The sequence below is a fragment of the Gossypium hirsutum genome, chromosome D06 (assembly GCF_007990345.1).
Source record: "Gossypium hirsutum isolate 1008001.06 chromosome D06, Gossypium_hirsutum_v2.1, whole genome shotgun sequence".
Lineage (NCBI taxonomy): Eukaryota > Viridiplantae > Streptophyta > Magnoliopsida > Malvales > Malvaceae > Gossypium > Gossypium hirsutum.
In genome coordinates, this window is record NC_053442.1 from 26,391,206 (window position 1) to 26,410,543 (window position 19,338).

Below are 19,338 nucleotides of genomic sequence, written 5' to 3' on the forward strand. Positions count from 1 at the left end.
CTAAAAACCTACCAAAATCCTTACCTTGCTTGAGTAACCATGACTTCGCACAATCGGAACGTCGATTCAAAACCACTAGCCCCCTGATTAACTCCTAAACACCAAAAAGGAATCCCCCTTTCAGAGATTAACCAAGAACGATTAACAATAGAAACAACTATTATTTACCGAACGCACACAACCAACGATGAACAACCAAATCAATTGGAAAATAAAGAAAGAAACGGAAGGGGAAAAAATAATGGAAATTTCGGCAGCAACTAAGGGAAAGAATCGGCAAATGAGGGAAAAAAAGAAGAAAACGTCAGAAAAAGTTTGGATAATTGGAGAGAAAACTGAAAGTCTACTTTTTTTTCTGCAACAAAAATATAATCAGATTATTTCCTGATAACCTAAAATCACTCCTTATTAACCCACTAAAACACAACTACTCAGAATTTAGCCCAACACAACTCTTAGCTAAAATTGAATAAAAAATACTGGCTCCATTCCATCACAGAGAATTGAACACTGGACTTCCTTCACATCAACACTCCACTTATCCATCAGACCAGCAGGCCCATTCTATTAATTATTTGCCAACTTTTACTTAAAAGCCTACTAACCAAAGATAGGACTTATTCATAAAAATACCAAAATTTGCCTAAGTCCTGGCTTGAACTTGGGACCTCTCACACACCCAGGGCACTTAACCACTAAAGTAGATACACAGTTGTGTCACACCTTCGCAAGAAAAAAATAAAAATTCTAGGGCATTACACGTTGCTTCCTTTTTTGCCGACATCTAGAAGTCGTTTACCCAAGTTGTTTCCTTAGATGTCATTTTCCTACGTAGCTTCCTTTTTTGTTTACACTTGGATATAATTTTCCTAAGTTGCTTCCTTGATATTTTAATTGGTTTTTTCCAATTGGCTTTTATCCTTCCCGAATATTATCTAGATTTATTTCCTCCATTTCATCTAGATGTAATGAATCTATTGACAAACTTGGTGAGTTCCAACATTCCCATGCGTTTTTTATTTCTTCTATTATGTGTGATGGAAAATCATCAATCTCCATGTCAGCTATCTTTTTTAATAGTTGCACGGATTCTTCGTCTCTATCATCTTGAGTGTTTCCAGTATCATATGCCAATATTCTTCTTCCATCAGTCCATAGGCCATAAGTTTTTTGTTAAAGTAAATATTGAGCTTTGGTCATTAAATCTATTCCTGTTTGGATCTGATAATAACTAGGATTATTATAACACTTGTCAATATTTTTTTGTCAAGTGTCTTTTGTCTTCTTTGTCTGCTGAAAGTTTGGGACTTCCAATCATTTTTTGAATGATCCAAATTTGATATGGCTGATAAAATTTTTCTTTTTCAGCTATACCAATAAGACAACTGATTTCAAGATGAAAATAATAGTAAAAATCATCTTCATATATCATGCGTAATAATATAGATTTAATAAATGCAGAAAAATATTTTAATAAATGAAAAGAAAAATTTTGAACTGTTATTTCTTTAACAAAACCCCATTAAATACTACTTATATCAAATGGTTCATGATCAAGTCTAAATTTTATACTAGGAAATTTTTCATTTAAATCATTTGTAAAAACATAGGCTTGTAAAAAGTATTCTGAAAAAGCTTTTTGAAATTGAATTTGTTGTTTTCAAATAGCTCCATTTTTTTTTTTGTAAATATTTCCACTAGTAAAATTTTTCTAGCCTTATTATATAAACATAACCTAAACATTTTATTCATGATAGGACTATTTGTTCCTTTATTAATAAAATACTGAAATATATCAAGAAGATTGTTTATCTCTTTAATATCTAAATAACCGATTTCTAGTTCTTCCCAACCTCTATATAAAATAGATTTTAATAATAAATCATAAGCTTAATATTCTCTAGTTGTTTTTTTCAACTAGAAATTGTGAAAGTTTAGTAAGAGTTCTTTTGAAATTAGCTCTTTGTTCAGTAATATGAGTTTTCCAAATATCATTAATAAAATTATATAATTATGGTGGTAATCCTGGATTATAAAAATATTTTATTTCTTGAATTTGTTGTGGTTTCAACAAATTTTCTGACGCACAAAATTTTTCTGCTCTTTTTATAATTTCAGCATAACTTGCTTGATATGCCAAATCTGGATCTTGTGACCAAGAGAATTGACTTACCAGTTGTGGTGTAAATGATAAATGATTTCCAACTGGTTGTCTTATCATTGGATATGGACTATAATATCCTTGGTTAGGATAAAAAGATACTTGAAAGGGTATTGTCATAAATCCTTGATGAGGATTTGTTGATTTAAATGTTTCCCTTTGTTGGGTCTTTGGTGAACAGTAGTTCATTCACCGGTTTTTTCTAAAGGGTTTTACCTCTATCAATATGACCTGCTAAGATAATCAGTAATAATATTATTAGTTCCTTTTACATATAAAACTTCAAAATTAAAAGTACATAATTTATTATACCATCTAATTCTTCAAGGTACCGTTTCCAAACTTTTATTAGTAAGGAAATGTTTAACTGCCTGGTTATCAGTTTTTATAATAAACTTTTCAGGTGCTAAATATATAAGAAAGTTTTTTATTCCGTTCTTTATTGCCAATAATTCTTTTTCATATATGACATAATTAATTTCATTTAGTTTAAATTTTTCTGAACTATATCCACATATTAATTCTTCGTTATTTATTGTTCTAGCTTTTAAAATACAACCCCAAAAATTTTGTGAGGCGTCTGTTTCTAAAATTAATTTATCACATTGTTTAGGTAAATAAACTTTTGGAATTTGATTAATTTTAGATTTTAAATTTTTTTATGATTTCTGAGTCTGTTTTAGACCAGATAAAGGGTTTATCTTTTTTTAATTTTTCATATAACTTACCTATTTTTTCAGGTAAGTTGGGAAAGAAATTTCTTCCATAATTAATAATTCCTAAAAATTGTTGAACCTGTTTTTTATCTTCAATTTTTTTAGGAAATTCTTTTATTTTTACTATAATATGATCTTATAGTTTAAGACCATCTGCCGATAATTTTAATCCTAAGAATTCTATTTCTGTTTTTTCTAGCTCTATTTTCTTAGGACTTAGTATAATTACATGTTTTATAAATTCTTGAGAAATGATATTTAAATGTTTTCTATGTAATTCTAATGTGTATGAAAATATTAAAATATCATCTATATAAACTACACAAAATTTTTTATATTTATTAAATATAGAATCCATCCATCTTTGAAATATTTTTGGTGCATTACATAATCCAAATGACATTACTTTGCATTGATAATGTCCATTAGGTGCACTAAAGGCTGTCAAAGGCTTGGACTCTTCTGTTAGCATGATTTGCCAAAATCCTGATTTATAGTCAAATTTACTAAAATATTTTGCTTGTTTATCTTGATTAATTAAAACATCCTTTCTTGGAATAAAATAACCATCAAAAATAATATTTTGATTTAATATTTTTTAATTAATAACCATTCTAGCTTTTCCTCTTTTTATTTCGGTATGATTTCTAACCATAAAGGTTGGACTAGAATGTGGACTATTAGTTTTTTCTGTTAAACCTTTTTCTAATAATTCTTTAATTTGTATATCAAATTATCCATATCTTATTTAGTATAGATCATTGGTTTAACTCTAATAATTTTATTAGGATTTTCTAATTTAATTTCACAATATCTAGGGCTATTTTGCTATAATTTTAATGGTTCTTCACTAAAATTATTTTCTAATATTTTAAACAACCAATAACTTGTTTCAAGTTGTTTAATTTTTTATTTTCTTGGTGGTGTAAAGTTTTTATCACAAACAAATTTATGATTTTCTACCAATGGTGTAACAGCCCGATTTTGACCCTAATCGGACAAAGTAGTTTCAGGACCACAAATCCGAGTCAGAAAAATATTTTAAAATTATTTATGGTATTTTCAATATGTGAATTACTATGTGTGAAAATTTGATCGTTTGAGTGCTCAATTTAATAAAAAGGGCTTAATTGCGTAAAATAAAAAATTTAGGGTTTTAACTTAAAAGCATCTATTTGTGGTTTTTTTAATTATGAGGCTTAAAAGTGCAATTAACCCACTATATAGATAGTGGATGGTTATGGACTAAATTAACCTTAATGTTTATATATTATATATTTAGAAACCAAGGTTAATTAAGTAAATGGCTAAATATTAATATATATGTTAATTAAAACATAAAAATTACATTAGCCTTCATATTTTTTAGCCGAAAGTAGGAGAATAAAAAGCCATGGAAGCTTTGAAAGGTTCGGCTATGTTCATCCAAAATTAGAGGTTCGTTTTTGTTCGATTTTTGAAAAGTTTTACGTTTTTGAGACCGTTGCTTTGTATACTACAAGACCCATGCTTTAATTTTAGAATTTGGTGTTGATTTTGTGTTATGTAATTGATGAATGCTTGAGCTTTTTGTTAGTTAATAATGGGATATGAAAGATATGTGAAAGATTAACATGATTTGTCTTTGAATTTTTGGTGAAATTGAGTAATTAGGACTAAATTGTGAAATTAAATTTTTGGGGACTAAAATGTGAAATAAATGAAATGTGTGGACTTGTAGGAGTACTAGGAATATTTTTCCCTTATATAGTGTGGGCAAATTTTGTGTATTTTGTGTTTTATGTAATAGGGACTAAATTGTAAAAAGTGTAAATGTTAGGGGAAAATGGTAATTTTCCCATTTATGTGTTTTTAGACTAAATTGAATGTAATAATATTTAAACTAGCTCATTTTGAATATATTTAGATCAAGAACCAAAGAAATCGGATTTGGATCGAGGAAAAGCTAAAGTCGTCGACTAATTGTCTAGTTTTGATTTTTCACCGTCCATGGTAAGTCTATTAGCTATTTAATGTTATTAAATCAGTATGTATATAAGTATGTATGTATGTCTATTGTATTTTTGTTGAGCTATAAATAAAAGTAATTTGATTGAATAAATTGAAGTATAAATGGTATATATGTATATACAATGTTCGAATTGAGAAAAATATAATGTCGGTAATGACAATATATCGCAAAGAAAAATAGAAATAGAAAAATAAAGAACACACAAATTTTACGTGGAAACCCTTTCGGGAAAAAACCACGGGCAGAAGAGAAGAAAATTCACTATGTCGAAAACTTAATTATAAGAGGAGTAGACTATGCCTATTTATAGGCTTGTAAACCTTATTCTAATAGGAGTGAAACTCCTTATTCAAATAATATCAAATAGATGGAGTTTAATAAGGTTTAGAAACCTTATTCTAAAATAAAATAAAAGAAGTATAATTCTATAGGGATTTTACTTTTATTTTATTTTACCATAGTATTTTATTTAAATAAGGATTTGAATCACTTAATTCTAACAATCTCCACCTTGACACGAATTCTTATTGAACAAGTTCTTCATCGCGAACTCTTAACGAACAAGTTTCTCCACCTCTTCCATAAAACCCTTTAAGGGTTTATTTGCAAACAATGAACACCAACCAAGTCTAAGCAATACTCAAACTTGGTTATAGGAAGTGACTTAGTCATCATATCTGCAGGATTTTCATGAGTACTAATTTTGCTCACAACAATATCACCACGAGCAATAATATCACGAACAAAATGATACCGAACATCAATGTGTTTTGTTCTCTCATGAAACATTTGATCTTTTGTAAGGAAGATGATACTCTGACTGTCACAAAATACTGTATTGATTTAAAGGTCTTCATTGAGTTTACTAAAGAGTCCCTTCAACCATATAGCTTCTTTACAAGCCTCAGTAATCGCCATGTACTCAGCTTCAGTGGTAGACAAAGCGACTGTAGTTTGCAAAGTGGCTTTCCAACTGATTGCACAACCTCCGATTGTAAAGACATAACCGGTGAGAGATATTCTTCTATCGAGGTCCCCAGCAAAATCAGCATTAACATACCCAATGACTCCATCTCTAGTTCTTCCAAACTATAAGCAAACATCGGTAGTACCTCGTAAGTATCTTAAAACCTACTGAACTTCTTTCCAATGTTCTTTACCAGGATTCGCCATGTATCTGCTAACTGCACTAACTGCATATGATAAATCTGAACGTGAACAAACCATGACATACATGAGAGATCCCACTGCACTAGAGTATGGAACATGTGACATGTGCTCAATCTCATCATCTGATTGTGGAGACAAAGCCGATGAAAGTCTAAAATGGGCTGCTAAAGGAGTACTAACAGGCTTAGCATTCTGTATATTGAATCTAGAAAGAACTTTCTCAATGTACCCTTTCTGACTTAGATACAATTTTCTTACTTTTCTATCCCTGAGAATCTCCATACCAAGTATCTTCTTTGCTGGTCCCAAGTCTTTCATCTCAAATTCTTCACTTAGTTGGGCTTTGACCTTTCTTATCTCTCCTTTATCTTTCGCTGCTATCAACATGTCATCAACATAAATGAGTAGATACACAAAAGAACCATCACTGTTTTTCTTAAAGTAAACACAACTGTCAAAGCTACTTCTTTTAAAATCATGAGAAGTCATAAAGGAATCAAACCTCTTATACCACTGTCTTGGTGACTGTTTCAAACCGTAAAGGGACTTTTTCAGCAAGCAAACATAGTCCTCTTTTTCTGAAACTGTAAAACCCTCTGGTTGTTGCATGCAAATATCCTCCTCAAGTTCTCTATGCAAAAATGCAGTTTTTACATCTAACTGCTCAAGCTCCAAATCATGCATGGCCACAATACCAAGCAAAGCTTGGATCGAACTATGCTTCACAACTGGAGACATCTGTGAAGTCCACTCCTGGAATTTGACTGTAACCCTTTACAACAAGCCTTGCTTTATATCTGGGTTCTTCAACTCTTGGAGTCCCCTCTTTCTTTTTAAACACCCATTTACAACGAACAACCTTTTTACCTTTAGGAAGTTTCACAAGATCCCATGTTTGATTTTTGTGTAGTGATTCCATCTCCTCTTGCATAGCAAACATCCACTTTTCTGAGTCTTCACAACTAACCGCCTCAGAATAATTAGATGGCTCTTGATTTGTATCTATATCTTCAGCCACATTTAAAGCATAAGCAACTAGATGAACCTCGGCATACTTCTTTGGAGGTTTAATTTCTCTTCTAGTTCTGTTTTTGGCGATAGAGTATTGTGGTGAAGAAGCAACTCTATTTTGAATTTTTGTACTAGCTTTAGTAGTCGACTCTGTTGTAGATTCTAGATCAATCTGATGCTCCATCTGCTTTTGATTTTATTTATTGGAAGAGTCTTTAAGAGATAAGTTAGGCAGCATAGCAGTTTCATCAAAAACAACATCTCTGCTAATCACAACTTTTCTATTTTCAGGACACCATAACTTATACCCTTTTACACCAGCTTTATAACCAAGAAAAACACATTTAATAGATCTTGGTTCCAATTTTCCATTATCAACATGAGCATACGCAGGATAACCAAAGATCTTTAAATCAGAATAGTCAGCAGGATTACTAGACCATACCTCTTGTGGAGTCTTTTTCTCAGTGGCAACGAATGGAGATCGGTTGATCAAAAAACATGCAGTAGAGGCTGCTTTTGCCCAAAATGACTTTGATAAGTTGGCATTTGACAACATACATCGAACCTTCTCCATGATCGTTCTGTTCATTCGTTCTACAGCGCCGTTTTTCTGTGGAGTATGACGAACTGTCAAGTGTCTCATGATCCCTTCTGACTGGCACAGTTTATTAAATTCATCAGAACAGAATTCTAAGCCATTGTCTGTGCGGAGATATTTTATTTGCTTTCTCGACTATTTTTCAATCATGGTTTTTCAATACTTAAATGCGGAAAACACATTGCTTTTCTACTTCAAGAAGAACGCCCACACTTTTCTGGAAAAATCATCAATAAAAGTTAGCATATAATTAGCTCCACCTCTCAAAGGCACTCTGGATGGCCCCATAGATCAGAATGAATATACTCTAACGTTCCCTTCATGTTATGGATTCCTCTGGTGAATCGAACTCTCTTTTACTTCCCAAAAATGCAGTGCTCACAGAACTGCAGTTTGCAAATTCTTTGCCCATCAAGAAGTCCTCTTTTGCTCAATTCTGCCATGCCATTCTCACTCATATGCCCTAAGCGCATATGCCAAAGTTTAGTAATATCATCATCTGACAAGGAAGAGGATGACATAGCTACATCACCAGTAACAGTAGAACCCTGCAAAACATATAACTTGGCAGTCTTTCTCTGCCCTTTCATCACAATGAGGGAACCTTTGGAAATTTTCAAAATCCCATTTTCAGCTGTGTATTTGTACCCTTTTGAATCAAGAGTACTCAATGAAATTAAATTTCTCTTTAATTTTGGAACATGTCGTACGTCACTGAGTGTTCTGACAACTCCATCAAACATTTTAACTCTAATTGTTCCAACACCTGCAATTCTACATGAAACATTATTTCCCATCAACACAATACCTTTAGACACTGTTTCGTAAGTTGTAAACCAATCTCGATTGGGACTCATGTGGAAGTCGCAACCCGAATCAAGGATCCACTCCCCGCTTGCTTTGGAATTGTTGACAGAAGCGACTAGAAGTTCACCATCACTGTAATCTTCTACAAGATCAGCTTTACTAGGATTTTTAGTTGTTTTCCATTTTGATTCGTAGCCTCCCTTTTGATCTTATTCTGTAGCTTATAGCACTCAGATTTAATGTGCCCTTTCTTCTTGCAAAAGTTACAAGTTTTACCTCTGTTTGAAGACTTCGATCTACCTTTAGATTTACTGCGAGGATTTCATTCCTGTGTCCTTCCATGATCATCATCAGCATTCCGATCTTGTCTCCCACGAACAATAAGACCCTCTCCCTGAGAGTCGATTTTAACCACAAGATGCTTCATCTTATCATACGAGGTTAAAGAATCATAAACCTCATCAACTGTGAGAGACTCGCGGCTATACAAAATCGTATCTCTAAAGGTTGAATAAGACGGGGGCAACGAACAAAGTAGAATCAGCCCTAGATCTTCCTTATCATACTGAACCTCCATGGCCTCCAAGTTTGAGAGAATTTCTTTGAACACTGTTAAGTGTTCATGCACAGTTGCACCTTCTTCCAAACGATGAGCATAAAGACGCTGCTTCATATGTAGTTTTCTAGTTAGAGTTTTCGACATACATATCTGTCCCAACCTCTTCCATAATCCAGCGGCAGTCTTTTCCTTCATCATATCCTGCAAAATTTCGTTAGACAAATGCAGATGTAACTGTGTTAACGCCTTTCGATCCTTGTGCTTCTTCTCTTCTTCCGTCAAAGTTGAAGGCATCTTATCTACCCCTAGTAGGGCTTCCTCTAAGTCCATCTGTGCAAGAACTGCTTGCATCTTTATCTGCCACAATGCAAATCTGGTGTTGCAATCCAACAGCGGAATTTCGTACTTCAAAGACGTCATTACCGTGATTGAGATGAACAACCCGGAAGCTCTGATACCAATTTGAGAAAAATATAATGTCGGTAATGACAATATATCGCAAAGAAAAATAGAAATAGAAAAATAAAGAACACACAAATTTTACGTGGAAACCCTTTCGGGAAAAAACCATGGGCAGAGGAAAAGAAAATTCACTATGTCGAAAACTTAATTACAAGAGGAGTAGGCTATGCCTATTTATAGGCTTGTAAACCTTATTCTAATAGGAGTGAAACTCCTTATTCAAATAATATCAAATAGATGGAGTTTAATAAGGTTTAGAAACCTTATTCTAAAATAAAATAAAAGAAGTATAATTCTATAGGGATTTTACTTTTATTTTATTTTACCACAGTATTTTATTTAAATAAGGATTTGAGTCACTTAATTCTAACACGAATATATAGGTATATACTTATATAAATCTTTGAATTAAGTTAAAGTATGAATGGTATATAGATATATATATAATGTTTGAATATTTATATAGGTATTTATATGTATATGTTCTTAAATTTAGTTGATTGTGTGAGGGTTATATATGTATACACAAGGTTCGAATACATATATGTATATACATGTATAAATTCTTGGTTTAATTAAAGGTATGTATATTGTAATTGTATAGGTAATTTCGAATAAGTATGTATATGTGGGTTGGAATGTATATGAAAATACTTGAATAAATCTTGAATATATTTTAAGGTATGAATGTTAAGTATGCATGTGGAGTTTTGAATATGTATGAATATACATGTATATGTTTTTATATTGAACTTAGGTATGAAATTAAATATATATATGTTCTTTTCGAATAAGCGTGTATATATGCATGTAAATTTCTTGTATTGAATTTAGTTAAGTAATTATATATATACATGAATAAATTATGAACTTAGATAAAGACAAGAATGTGTATATATGTACATATAGATTCGAATATAAATGTATATACATGTATGAGTTTATGATTTTAGCTAAAGGTATAAATGTTAAATACATACATGAGAGTTCGAGTATATCTATATGTATATTAGTATATAGGTTCTTAGATTGAATTAAAGATATAAAATCTTATATTTTTATATGTGAGGTTTGATTATATATATGTTTATAAATTTATAAATACTTGAATTGAATTGAAAGTATGATTTGTAAACTCTTTTATGATTGAACATGTACTACAACGAACATGTGTTTGCTATTAAGAATTTTTTGAGGAATTATTTTGTGTATGTGAAATTGAGATTTCAGGCTTAGCGCCTAGCAGGCTTATTGCCAGTGAAACAATATCAGACTTTACGTCTAGCAGGCTTAATGTCGGTGAAATAATTTCAAACTTTATGTATAGCAGGCTTAATACTGGTGAAATAATATCAGACTTTACGTCTAGCAGACTTAATGCCGGTGAAACATTTCAGACTATATGTCTAGCAGGCTAAGTGCCGGTGTACTGAATCAGGCTTTAAGCCTAGCAGGCTAAGTGCCGGTGAATCTGTTTAAAGTATGAGATTAAGTGTACAGTTATATGATTTTGGTTATCTTTAATTGATGAACATATATACATTTGGTTAAGTGTGTTTAATGAATATGTATATATTCGATCTATGCATTTGTAAAATATACATGTATGCTTGCGATTTTTGCAGTTGATAAATGTAGATGTATAAATATTTGGTATATGTATTTGATAAGTATCTATATATGAAATTGAGATGTATATACATTTGTTTATAAGTATTTGATGGAGATGAATGCATTCGGTCATATGTATTAGATTTGTATTTGGGTATAAGTTTATCATGAGTATACATACACAATCAGATATGATATGTATTTAACATATATATATGCTTGGTTATATACATTCGGTTGTAATGTTGTTCGGTATAAATATACATATATTTAGTTAAACGCATTCAACAGGTACACATATTTGACTATAAATAAAATGGTTTGAGTACAACAAATGTATGGATATTAGTTTTATGTGTTAATTGCAATCTCAATGAATTAAATTTAAAAGTTATATTATATATATGTTTAGTTATGCTATAGACTTACTAAGCTATAAAAGCTTACTTTGTTTGTTTATGTCTTTCTATTTTATAGACTTAAAGATCAAGCTTCAAGCTCGGGGATCGTCAGCAAGATCATCACTCTATCTACTGTCTCGGTATTAAAATGTTTAAATTCTAACTATGGCATGTACAGACTAGATAAATGTTTTGAAGGTCGTAATTTGTTATATTGTATATGAATTTAATAGCCATACGAAATTGGTTTATTTCCTTATGGATTTGCTAGTTTGTAATGTCTTTGTTTTGTTTTAAATGGTCAAAAGAGAAGCTTAAATTTTGCATGTTTAATATTAGACCTAGCTTATCATATGGAACTGTTATAATTATTGAACTTTAATGAATGTTTGTTCTGAGTTGTGTTTTGATTAGTAATGCCTCTTAACCCTAATTCGGCAACGAATACGGGTTAGGGGTGTTACAAATGGTATTTCTACAGAAGTTTTTTCTATTGATAACATAATGAAATTTTTATCAATAGAAAATGGTAAATGTTGATATATAAAATTATTATATTGTATATGAACTTAATAGCCATACGAAATTGGTTTATTTCCTTATGGATTTGCTAGTTTGTAATGTCTTGGTTTTGTTTTAAATGGTCAAAAGAGAAGCTTAAAATTTTGCATGTTTAATATTAGACCTAGCTTATCATATGTAACTGTTATAATTATTGAACTTTAATGAATGTCTGTTCTGAGTTGTGTTTTGATTAGTAATGCCTCTTAACCCTAATTCGGTAACGGATAAGGGTTAGGGGTGTTACAATTGGTATTTCTACAGAATTTTTTTCTACTGATAACATAATAAAAATTTTATCAATAGAAAATGGTCAATGTTGATATATAAAATTATTATATTGTATATGAACTTAATAGCCATACGAAATTGGTTTATTTCCTTATGGATTTGCTAGTTTGTAATGTCTTTGTTTTGTTTTAAATGGTCAAAAGAGAAGCTTAAAATTTTGCATGTTTAATATTAGACCTAGCTTATCATATGTAACTGTTATAATTATTGAACTTTAATGAATGTTTGTTCTGAGTTGTGTTTTGATTAGCAATGCCTCTTAACCCTAATTAGGTAATGGATACGGGTTAGGGGTGTTACAAATGGTATTTCTACAGAAGTTTTTTCTACTGATAACATAATTTAATTTTTATCAATAGAAAATGGTAAATGTTGATATATAAAATTATTACCTAATAATATATCTCTATGCATTGTTAGAAAGCATAATATTTTAGGTATTACAAATCTTACCTTATTGATGTAGATTGGTATATTTCTAGCTTTATATTTTATGGTTTCATTATCATCTATTCCTATGACTTTTATTGGATGTTTCATAGGTTCCCATTTTTCTAAAGGAATGACATTCTTTCTGCAACTACTAGTTGTAGCTATAGTATCTTATAAAGTATGTAAAGATTATGTTTTATATTCTCTAAATTGAAATGTAATTTCAATATATGTGTAATATTTCCTGGATTGGAAATTTAAAAATGTAATTACATCACTTGTTCCAAGTTTCATTTGTTGAATTATTATCGAAGTTTGTATTTCTTCCATTCTAGTGTTTCTAGAAGATACAAAATTTCTACTTGGTTTTGTAAAAGAAATAGGAATATGAACTGTTTTCATTCCTATCAGTGTTGAAGATATAAAACTCTACTTGGATTTTCCATCTTCCTCTATTTGAGCATTTGAAGGTAAAACCAAATTATCATTTGTATTTGTTATAGTTGTATTTTTAAAATATAATTTATCACCAGACAACATATATTCTATTGTACTTATAGGTCTATAAGTACTTGCACTACTTATCCTTTCTATCATCCAATCTCCTGGTATTGATAAATCTCTTAAATATAATAATTTTGGTTGTATTTCAGTACTGATTTTATTGGGTTCAAAGAGTACAATAATTTTGTTATTAATTTATTTGATTTCTACTTCTGCTATATTCGTGTATTCATTAATAAAAGTCCAACTGATTGCTAGATTTTCTGCCAAATCATTAATTTCAGAATTTTTTATTTGAATTCTAAGACATAAACATTCTTCTATCAAAGGATCTATAATAGATATAAAATAATTTGGTTTAACTTTAAATCCTATTACTCCTGTATGTAAATTTGATTGAATTCTTCCAATAAGTGCTTTTATTGGATTTTCTAATCTTTTATCTAATAAAACTGCTATTTAGTATAACATGACCTTTTCTAAATAAAGTTCTTATAGTTATCATTATTATTCCTAAATGTATATATCTAACTTGGGGATATTTATTTTTAATCCTCTTAATTTTATCTTTATTAAATAGTGGGATTTCTGTTAATCCACCTCTAGTATCTTTCGCTACTGTATTACCACTTATTTTTTCTATATGTCTTTGACTCCATATCTTATATTTAGATATTTTATAAATTTCTTCTTTAGAAATATGATTTTTATTAATTTTTCTATCATTTCATCAGAAAAGTCTTTTTCTTCTCCGATTATATTTCCTAATTTTATGTCTTGTTGTTCTTTCTTAGGAATTTCTTCTAATTGATTAATAGAACTGCTTTCTATACTAAACATAAATATATATTCTTCTTAGTTTGTATGAGAATCTGTTTCTGATATTAATTCATATAATATTTCCTCAGAATTTATTTTCTCTTCTGAACATATTTCTAAATCTTGTTCTTCAAGTGTTTTAATCATTTTTCTTGCACTTTTTCCTTTATTAGGACAATTTGGTGCTATATGTCATTCTTCATCACATATAAAACATTTACATATTCGTTTTTAGGTTTTTTAGAAGTTTTTCTTCTAATAAATCTTTTCTTTTTATTATAACCAAAGTTTTTCTTATTTCCTGGTTTCCATCTAACTAGCTTATATCTTCTATTTTTTTTTCTTATAAGTATTAGGACTTACTGATTTACATCCAATTCCCCATTCATTTTCTAGAACTTTTGTACAATGCTTATTACTTATTTTATGCTTAACTTGTTCAGAAGCTTTACTTTGTAAACAATGCATAGTTATTCTTTCTTTTGCAAAATTAATTCTATTTCCTATAGAGTCTATACTTTCTGGTTTTACACCAACTATTTTACTATGCTTTTCTAAATAAGAATCATACTTTTTTATACAAATTTCATCCCAAGGTGGTGGTAATTTATGAAAATATTGGTTTTTCCAGAAATTTATATTTTTATTTTTTAGTTTTTGATATTCATGAAGAAATTTTTTAGAAAATTCTTCTAGGTATCTTATGTCACATAGTTTTATTTTTGACAATACATAACTAGATAGACAATCCTGATCTTTCTTATCAGTATATACACAAAATTCTATTTTTAGAATAAAAGTTAATCCTTTTAATAAATCTTTGGGAGTTCCAATTTGGTTGATTAACTGCCCTTTCTGTTCTTTTCCTTTTTCTGATTCTTCCCATCTTCATAGGAATTCTAAAACATCTCTTTGAAATGTCCCAACAAAGTAGTTTAAAATTTTTTCGTTTGACCACATGTTATTGTTAACAACTATAGTCATAGATTGTGCCCAATCATCTATGGTTTTTTCATATCTTTCTATAAAAATATTAGTTAAATCTAAATATATTCCTCACTGAGCAACATTTCTTTTGTTTAGATCATCTATTCTATGTGGGACTGGTTGAGTAGATGATTCTCCTAAATTTTCAGATTTTATATCATTTGTAGCAATATTTTCGGTTTGATGACCAAAAATTCTAGTTGTATTTTCAACTTGTTCATAGCTTTTATTAAAAGATCTTAAATAATAATCTTTTTGAAGATTTAGCTCTACTTTTCTTTTTCCATGAGGATCTGTTTGATCAATATCCATTGGATCTGGTATTTGTATATTTTCTTCCTCATCTGTTGAAGTATTTTCTTCATCAGAATTTGAACTTGTTACCTTTATGTCTTCTAAGGTATCATAATTATTAGAACTACTACTATGTCTGCAGTGTCATAATTTAACATATAATGATAATTAAATAATGTAAACAAATCTTTATGTTTTTCATAAAGTTTTTCTATTAGTTTAGATATTCTATTCTTTCATTTTTATCAGATGTCGTAGTAAATTTATTCTTCCAATGTTCTATAAGTTGTTTATAGGATTGGAAATCATATTTTTGTTGATGAGTATATCTTCTTTTCTGTTTTTTCAATTTTTTTCTGTTTTTTGTTTGTAGAAGACGATTCTTCAGAGGAAGTATCTTTTTCTTCTGATGAAGTTAATATTATATTACTATTTCCATAATATAAAGGTCCTAAATCTATTTCTTGTTCTATATTTTTATTAATAATAACTTATTCTAATTTATTATGAACTTCAGATAAGATTTCTTTAGATTCGTTGTTCAAATCTAGTTCTATAACTCCTCCTAAATTATTTACTTATTGTTCTATTTTATGCCCGTGTGCCAGCCCGTGTCGATTTCGTACTCTGCTTCTCAAATACGCGGAAAAACTTAATTTTTAGGCTTTTTGAGCATTTTAAAGACTATAAATACCAATTAGAAGAATAAAGAAAGGGAGCAATTAGAGAATATCGAAGAAAACACTCGAAAAACACCATTGGAATCAACTCGGAAGCGGATCTCCATCAAGATCAAAGAGCTCCTTTTAATTTCTTTCGAAGTTTTATTGAGTTTCTTATGACTTGTGATTATTTTGACTTTGAGATGTTTTCATTCAGAATTATTAACTAAATTCCCTAGATACCTAGGGAAGATGAAACCTATGATGAATTTAATTTGATTTCTGATTTACATGATAAATACTTGATTCTTGTTCTCAATTATGTATGCTTATTTCTTGTTTTAATATTTCTGGGATATTAATTCATGTTAATGTGCTTATTCAATGGAGTAAAAGGCCCTGTTTAAGAGTAGATGTAGCATAATTGGGTGGAGTTGCATGCAATCCTAGAAATAGGACCACATAAATCTATCAGATTAGAGTCAAATCTAATAGGAGAATCCATAGATCGAGTTAATGCAACAATAGGGGTTTTAATTAGAAAGAGATTTCAATTAATCAACCTAGAGTCAGTTGTTCTTACTCTCGAAAGAGATATTAACATAATTTAGAGATTTCTACGGATTAAGACATAAGTGAATAAATCGTTTAATTCAGGTTCATAAAAATAGGTGAAGTCTAGGTGGAATCTTTCATGGGTATTGTCTATCTCATTGGTCATCTTCGATTATTTTCCTTTTTCATTCTCTGTTTCGTTCTTAGTTAAATTAGTTTAGTAATTTTTAGATTAAAACACAATCACTCCAATTTGTCGGCTAAATAATAAGAAGACGGTAATTACTAGTACTTTTAGTCCTTATGGATACGATATTCCCTACTCACCATAGCTATACTATTGTTCGATAGGTGCGCTTGGCTTTGTCGTATTTATAGTTAGTTTAGTGACCATCAAGTTTCTGGCGCCATTGCCGAGGACTAAAATATTAGGAACACTTTATTTTTATTAATTTAGCCATTTTTTATTTGTTTTTCTTTTTAGTTTAATTTTTACATTCTAATTTATTTTCTTTTATTTGCTTCTAGGAGGGTCCTTTATTACTGAGGAGATGGGTGATAATCAGAGTAACTAACTACCACCTACAGTTCCTGCAAATCTTGTAGGCCTAGTCTTGTTCCGTGTACTATGTACGATTATGTGAAGCCCACTTTAACTGAGGCTGAATCGAGTATTGTGAGACCTATTATTGTTGTAAATAATTTTGAACTAACACCGAACACTATTTAGATGATTTAACAATTTGATCAGTTCGATGGTTTGTAAGACGAAGATCCATATACTCATTTGGCCAGCTTTCTGGAAATCTGCGATACTTTCAAAATTGATGGTGTCACTGATAACGCTATTTGCCTATGGTTGTTCCCTTTCTCATTGAGGAACAAAGTTAAGCAATGGTTGTACTCTTTACCATGAGGTTCCATCACTCCAATTTGTAGGCTAAATAATAAGAAGACGGTAATTACTAGTACTTTTAATCCTCGTGGATACGATATTCCCTACTCACCATAGCTATACTATTGCTCGATAGGTGCGCTTGCCTTTGTCGTATTTATAGTTAGTTTAGTGACCATTAAACATCGAAGCATCAGTCCTAGCTGAGATATATGCCTCTGTCCCTACTCTCCAACACATCCCGTATTGCAAGAGACTCTTTGCAGCCCAAAGAATTTCTCAAGTATAAGAAGGGTCAGTTCCAAAGGGTCGGCCAAAAGAATTTCTCAATTATAATACTTTGCTTTCAATGTGCATGATAACAATGAATCTAGTTAATACAATAATCGCCACCCTTGCTTAGCAAGTAAAGCTACATTGAATTTTGACAAACATCTAAAACTCATACCTCCATTCTCTTTTAGTGTACATAACTTGGTCCAGTCACACTAATGCATTCCACGTTTACCATAATTCTTCATCCACCAAAACTTGCAAATAATTTGCTCCATCTCCAAACAAATGAAGCTAGGAAGCATAAAACATGATATCGAGTATGTTGGATAACCTGTAAAATACATTTTATAAAAACATCTTTCCCCCTTTAGGAAAGATGTTTACAACTCCAACTATTAATCCGTTTGGTAATTCGATCTTTCAATACTTGAAAACCCAACTTCTTCCCTCGACCCACCATATTAGGTAACCCAAGATACCTTTTCGAATCATTAGAGCATCGAACATTTAAAATGCTTGTTACACACTATCGATTTTGGCTAGAAACATTTGAACTAAAGTAAAGTAGTGACTTATCAAAGTTTATACATTGACCAGAACAGTCTCCATGCTCTTGGAGGATATTCTTTAACGTATAAGCCCCCTCTCTATAGCTTCACTAAATAATATGAAATCATCAACAAATAATAAATACAAAATTGGAGGTCCATGCTGACTTACCTTTGCTCCATCTAGTAAACTCTCACGTTTAGCTAGTCTCATCAATGAAGAAAGTCCTTCACTACATAACATGAACAAGTAAGGACTTAATGGACCTCCTTGACACAAGCCTTTAATGAGTTTGATAATCTCTCTCACTTCTCCGTTGATAATTACAAAGTATGAAAAAGTGTTAATGCAATGCATTATAAAATTCACCCATGAGCTAGCAAACTCAACTTCATCATCATACTTCTCAAAAAAGACTACTCTACTTTGTTGTATGCTTTAATCATGTCAAGCTTCAAGGACAGAAAACTCTTTTTTCTCGTCCTTCAATGCTTAAAAGCATTCATAATATCATAGGCAAGAATAACGTTATCCGTTATTAACCGACCTGGTACAAAGGCACTTTGAACTTCATCAATGCATACATCTAAATGTTTTAGCAAACGATTGACAACCATTTTGGAAATGATTTTATATAACACAATACAAAGACCGATAGGAAAAAAAACTCATTAAAAAACTTGGGTGAGCTACTTTTTGTATAAGAACAATATGAGTGAGATTTATTGTTTCCAATAACCTACCTCAATTCAGAATGTCGAGGCAAAACGATCCAACATCTTGACCAACAATATACCAAAATTTCTAAAAGACTAATGTTGGTAAACCATTAGCCCCTGAGGATTTTGTTGGACCCATCTCCTTCAATGCTTAAACAATTCCCTCTATATTATATTTTGCATTCAACTGTGGATTCATGCTATCCGAAACACACTACTCTATACCTGAATGTATATGACACCTTATGTAGTGAAAAGTTTAGCGAAATAGTCATTCGCAATAG